The sequence below is a fragment of the Mesocricetus auratus genome, unplaced genomic scaffold (genome assembly GCF_017639785.1).
Source record: "Mesocricetus auratus isolate SY011 unplaced genomic scaffold, BCM_Maur_2.0 Super-Scaffold_100003, whole genome shotgun sequence".
Lineage (NCBI taxonomy): Eukaryota > Metazoa > Chordata > Mammalia > Rodentia > Cricetidae > Mesocricetus > Mesocricetus auratus.
The window spans coordinates 26,821,176-26,827,525 of NW_024429188.1; the positions used below are offsets into that span (position 1 = coordinate 26,821,176).

General features: G+C 45.4%; 1 protein-coding gene and 1 pseudogene across 1 annotated transcript in view; one reads left to right on the forward strand and one right to left on the reverse strand.

Annotated features, from left to right (window-relative positions):
- The window catches only part of LOC101831779 (claudin-34), a 37,865-nt gene extending 32,951 nt beyond the window's left edge, over positions 1 to 4,914 (reverse strand). Inside the window, exons 1-2 of the mRNA XM_040744168.1 lie at positions 4,515 to 4,914; positions 4,154 to 4,252 (exon numbers count right to left, since the gene is read on the reverse strand). The gene's annotated coding sequence lies outside the window, so the exon portion shown is untranslated. The remainder of the gene's footprint in view (positions 1 to 4,153; positions 4,253 to 4,514) is intronic.
- LOC101831510 lies at positions 1,349 to 1,827 on the forward strand (annotated as a pseudogene).
- Positions 4,915 to 6,350: the final 1,436 nt, after the last annotated feature.

The following is a 6,350-nucleotide window of genomic DNA, read 5'->3' on the forward strand; positions in this document are numbered from 1 at the left end:
AATGTGTTTCTCAAAATCAAATATCTAATCTCAAAGTCTGGAAGATTTTTACAGCAAAATTCAATAGGTTTCATATTTTGTCCTATTTTTGACATAAACTCCAATATATTATATCTATGATTCAAGGTAAGGTTAGGACTAGGTATATGAATGTTTTCTTGTGTGTTAGGCTTGGTTAAGGTTAGAGTTAGAGTAGGGGCTAAAGGGTTATGGTCAGGGTCTTAGGGTTAGTGTTAGCATTAGAAACTTTTTTTATACCAAAATTTGACAGGTTTCATATTTCATACATTACTCTTTTGCTGAAGAATCCAATTACCACATTCCTTAATATAAATTAGCTCTATGATGTAAGGTAGGGTTGGGTCTAGGTGTATCTGTGTTTTATAATCTGCCATATTAGGTTAAGGTTAGTGTTAGGGGATTGTAGACCAAGTTGGCCTCGAACTCACATGAGATCTGCCTGCCTCTGAGTGCTGAGAATAAAGGTGTGTGCCACTACCATCTGGTTTAGTTTGTTTCTTGAGACATGATCTCACTATGCATCTTTAGCTGTCCTAGAACTCATTCTGTAGACCATGCAGGCCTAACCCAATGTTGGATCCAGTCTCCAGCCGGGGTTTATAGATTCTGCTAAATCCAGTGGGAGATATAAAAATTCCAGAGTACTTGTGGACCTAATCCAGGCTCAGATCCTGTAGACACCCACAGCTACTGATGAAGCCTCTGGCATGGTAAATTTCTCCTGGGTTTGTGAGCCTAATCCATATTCAGACCTTGCTCTGGCTCCCAATCTTTTTTGAAATGCATGTCTATGGGAGTGAGGGTGTCAGAAACCCTGGAACTAAAGTTAACAGACAGGTGTGAGCTGACATGTGGGTGCTGGGAATTGAACCCAGGTCCTCTAGAAGAGCAGTCAGTGCTTTTTTTTTTACCAGACAGGGTTTCTCTGTATTGTTTTGGAGGCTGTCAGTCCAGCCCAGCCTCGAACTCTCAGAGATCTGTCTGCCTCTGCCTCCCGAGTACTGAGATTAAAGGCATGTGCCACCACCGCCCAGCTAGTCAGTGCTCTTAACATCTGAGCCATCTTTCTAGCCCCCGGGGTCCCCATCTTCTGCTGAATACTTCACAGGTTTTCTCATCTCCAACATTTTTTTATCGGTTGTGTTTATTTTAGATTTACACTAAGCACCATAGAAGCCCATTAAGTTCAGTTAGAGCAGGACTCAACTATACTCCCAGCCCACGGGAAGCTGAGGCAGGAGGATTAAGACTTCTAGACCAGGTTAGGTTTACAGATGCTGCCTCAGATAGAAAAGGGGAGAGTGGCTCTTTCCTTTGTGCTGCTGCCATGCCATCCAGACTGAGGAAGACCCAGAAACTCCGGGGCCACGCAAGCCATGGCCACGGTCGCATTGGTAAACACCACAAGCATCCAGGACGCCACGGGAATGCTGGAGGCATGCATCACCACAGGGTCAACTTCGACAAATACCAACCAGGTTACTTTGGTAAAGTTGGTATGAGGCATTACCACTTAAAGAGGAACCAGAGCTTCTGCCCGACTGTCAACCTGGATAAGTGGTGGACACTGGTCAGTGAGCAGACATGGGTCAATGCTGCCAAGAACAAGACTGGAGCTGCTCCCATCATTGATGTTGTGCGATTGGGCTACTACAAAGTTCTGGGGAAGGGAAAGCTCCCTAAGCAGCCTGTCATCGTGAAAACCAAATTTTTCAGCAGAAGAGCTGAAGAGAAGATAAAGGAGGTGCCTGTGTCCTGGTGGCTTGAACCACCCAGGGAGGTTAATTAAATGCTAACATTTTCCAAAAAAAAAAGAAAAGAAAAGAAAAGGGGAGAGTGGGTCCTAGGCTGATGGATCACCTACTAAAGTGCATTTGCTGCTCTTCTATAGGACCAAGGCTTGATTCCCAACCTTCACATGGCATCTTACAAGCATCTGCAAATTCAGTTCCAAGGGATCCTTATGGACTATGCGGGCACTAAGTATACATACATGCACAGAATACATTAATGCACAGAAGAGGGAAGCATAGGTTAGAAGACAGATCAGGCACCAGAGTGACCTCTAGTGATCTAAAGGGATGACACCAATTGGTAAGCTAAGCAACAGTGGAGAGACCACCTTGAATGCCTATTCCTGATAATGAACTTGATGTCTATAACCATCCTGGAGCCTTCATCCAGTGACTGATGGAAGCAGTGGCAAACACCCACAGTTAAACACTGAACTGAACCCATGGAATCCAGTGATAGAGAGAGAGAGGAGCGATGATCAAATTGGCAAAGAATGGGCTGGCAAAACCAGAGAGACAGCTGATCTGAATAGGGGAGAGCTCTTGGACCCCAGACTGACAGCTGTGAGGCCAGCATGGGACTGATCCTGACCCCCTGAATGTGAGAGTCAGTGAGCAGGCCTGGGCAACCTATGGGGCCCTGGGCAGTGGATCAGTGTTTATCCCTGGCATACAACCGAAATTCGTGTGTTCATCACACAAAGAATGATGCTCTCTCAGCCTGGACTCTTAGGAGAGTGCTTTGACCCCGCCCTGAGTGAAATGACAGACTCTAGATATCCCCTATGTGGAAGGAAGTGGTGATAGGGTGGGAGGCTGGGGGAATGATGGGGGGAGTGGGAGGAGGGGAGGGAGAGGGAACTGGGATTGACATGTAAAACAAGAAAATAAGAAAAGAGAAAAAATATTATGAATAAACAGACAAATAGATGATATATAGTGTACAGAGATTCAACAATAGAATTTAGACAACTAAATAATTTATTTTTTGTTTTACAAGACAGGGTTTCTCTGTTTTGGAGGCTGTCGGTCCAGCCTGGCCTCGAACTCACAGAGATCCGCCTGCCTCTGCTTCCTGAGTGCTGGGATTAAAGGCGTGCGCCACCAATGCCTGGCTAAATAATAATGTTTTAATAATAATAATAATAATAATAATAATAATGTCTTTAATACTGAGCGTTTCTGGAGCTGACACTAAGGACACTTACAGTTACTGCTAGCAGCAACGCCATTCTAAGCACTCTGGAATTCTGGGTAGCAATGGGTAACTCATTGCTATGTCTTCTCTAAAGTGGGAGCAAAACTGTCATTTGACATTGCCAAGGGTCCTTTCCTGCGGAACACAACCTATGCTGAGAAGCTCTGTCCCGCAGTGAAGGATATCTGTGGCAACAACCACAGTCATGTCAGTTATAAGCGTAATACTGTCCTCTGTGTATGCAGCATGCACTCTTACCCCTCCTCCGAAGCCCTTAAGGAGGGGCTTCTATTTTCCCACACAGGGCTGAGCTCTCTCAGGGCTGTTGCCTGCCATCTTTCTGTGTATAACAAGTTATTTCACCCCAAAGAACGGGCAGCCTCAGCGTACCTCCCATATCACCTCTAGAGTCATTTTGCTCATCTCATCCCTCACAGGGTCTCCAGCTGCCTATTTATTCGTCTCATATAATTTTAGCTGCAGATCTAGAGGCAGATGGGGGTAAGGCTGCCAAAACTGAGGATTCTTTAATACATTTGTGTTTTGTTTCCTTACAGGCTTGAGGAACAATGGTAGGGCCTTGGGCTTGCAAGAGAGTCATCTACCTCATTCTGAGTCACACCCATGCAGGGCATACATTAACATATTTCTACTTTCTTGCTGGGGAGCTCCAAATTAGAATCCCAGCATTTAGGGACTGGAGAGGTGGCTCAGTGATTAAGCAGAGGCCCCAGGTTTGATTCCCAGCACCCACACAGTAGTACATAACTATCCCATCATCCCCAACTCCAATTGCAGGGGGATCTAATGCACCTTCTGATGTTGGTGGGCACCAAACATTCCCATGGTGCTTAGACACACATGCAAAAACACCTAGACATAAAATGAATAAACCTAATCAAAAGTAATAAGAAAGGAACTCCAGTATTTGGAAGGTTTGATAAGAGGAAGATTGCAGTGTGCCTGGTGCTCCGATGCCAAGCTGAGTTTCAGGCCACTCTGGGCTATGTAATGACACAGTATTAAAAAAATAAACAACAAAACAAGGACTTATTTTAATAATAGTTTTTGTAAGGCACATGAGCCTACCAGGACCATTTGTTTTTCAGGGCGTTTCCTCTCCAGCCAGGCTCTGTCTCACCTGCATGGGTGAGTCTCCTCCTAGGAATCTCTTGAGGGCAGGGATGAGGGAGGGCGTGACACTCCATGGGTGGCGGGGGCTCCTGGCCTGATCCATGCCCTGTAAGGTTTGGAGAAGTCAAGGTTTGCTACCCTCCCTTCAGGTCCCTTTCCTTTCCTACCCCCATCTGGGGTTGTTGCCCTAAGTGATCCAACCACATGTGGGACCAGCACATCCTAGCTGGCAGCCACTGGCACCTGCTGCCTCAGGGAGGTCCCAACCACCCCAGTTCCCATGCATCATCCTGGATCCCTGTCTCCCAACCTGGCCTGCCAAGGGTCCCATTGACCTGGTCCCACCCCACAAGATCCCAAAGTCTTACTGTGTATAACTCCAGGTGATGTTTCTGTATTTATAGCAGTGTTGAAGATCCACGTGCTTTTGGAAGAGGGTCTAGGTCCTGCCCCATATGATGTGACAGACTTTGATGATCCCCCATGGGAGGCCTCATCGGCCCTGAGGAGAGAATGAGGAATGGGATGGAGAGATGGTGGGAGGACAGGAGGGAAAGGAAACTGGGATTGATATGTAAAATAAAATTGTTTTTAATTTAAATGAAAATTCATTTAAAAAAAGAAAATCCACGTGTTTTACACAGAGAACCATCTTCACCAACACCCATCTCTTCCTCACCCCAACAAAATGTTGCTTTTTTATATTTTATTTTTAAATTTAAATTTAAATGAGAAACAAGGTTGCTTTACATGTCAATCCCAGGTCCCTCTCCCTCCTCTCCTCCTGTGCCCTCCTACCAACCCCCCCCAATATCCCCTCATTTCCCCAGGGAGGGTGAGGCCCTCCATGGGGGTGTCCATAGTCTGTCATTTCATCCAGGGCAGGGCCTAGACCCTCCCCCAAGAGTTCAGGGTGCATCAACAATGAGAGTACATCTCTCATTGTTGGATGGGAGCCCAAAGTCCAACAAAAGGTTTTTAAACCTCGTGATTCCCGGGGCAGTGGAAGTGCTCATGGACTGTGCCAGCTGCAGTGACAATCCCATCAAGCAGCTACTGGGGAGCTGGGATTGACGTGTGAAGCAAGATTGTTTCTAATTTAAATAAAAAGATAAATAGAAGATTTGTGAAACAATTACTCAGGATGTTTGTGACTTACCAGCTTTGATGTAGCTGCCATGTTACCAATGATTTCCTGTGCTGGGGGCTGGGCATTGTTTACTATTTGTCAACTTCTGGCCTAAGCATGACAGTGGGCGTCTTCCCCCAGCACTGCTAGGCCCAGCACCTGTATTCTGTGTTAGAAAGGTTTTACATACACATACATATATAAACATATGTGATTTGGGTTCACAGTTCCATGCACCTTATTATTACCTCATTTTCCCCTTGTATGTAATGAGAAAATGCTAATATATAGAAGAAAAATGGTTCTTAAAGCTTAAATGTGTTTCCACCTTCCTATTGGACTCACATTGGTTTGTAGCATTTAACACAAGAGTAGGCTGTATTATATATGTGTATATGGATTGCAATTTTTAATAGATTTACACTTTTAAGAATGAAAGTTGACAATTCTGATTGACCTAGTAGTGCAATATTTCGTTTTTAAACAGTGTTGCTAGTTTAGAGCCACTCTGGGTGTGCAGTTTCAGAAGCCTCCAACCGAGGAATGGCATGTTTGATGTTCTTTGAAACTGTCTTGCTGTGTAGCTTTGACTAGCTGCCAACATCCTCCTGTCTCCGCATTCTAGGTGCTGATTACTGAGTGTTTCCAACAAGCCAAGTTGATGTTGGTGAGGAAGGGAGATTTACATGGGGGGATAGGAAAACGTCTGCTGTTAACAGTGAAGAATGAAGCATTGATGCCTCGGAGACGCTGAATACAGCCCCATGGTAGCATGTGTTAGCCTGCTCTAGGCGGCATCTACCTTCTCCAGGGGAAATCTTCCTGCAACAGCAGGTGTTTGCGAATAATGCAGCCCTACCACACCCTGGCTCCCTCTTCTCCCTGAGTAGATTATGCCCCTACTTCCCTTCATGCTGTCTGCACCTTGTAACACTTGCAAAATCCGGGGGGGGGGGTGGCTAATATTACTGGAAACAAAATCATCAGTCCCTGTTTACCGGGGTGCATAGCCATTTCCTTAATAAACATAACTTTATTTGAGCCTTTTCAGTCTGTCTTTGAGAAATGGGCACCA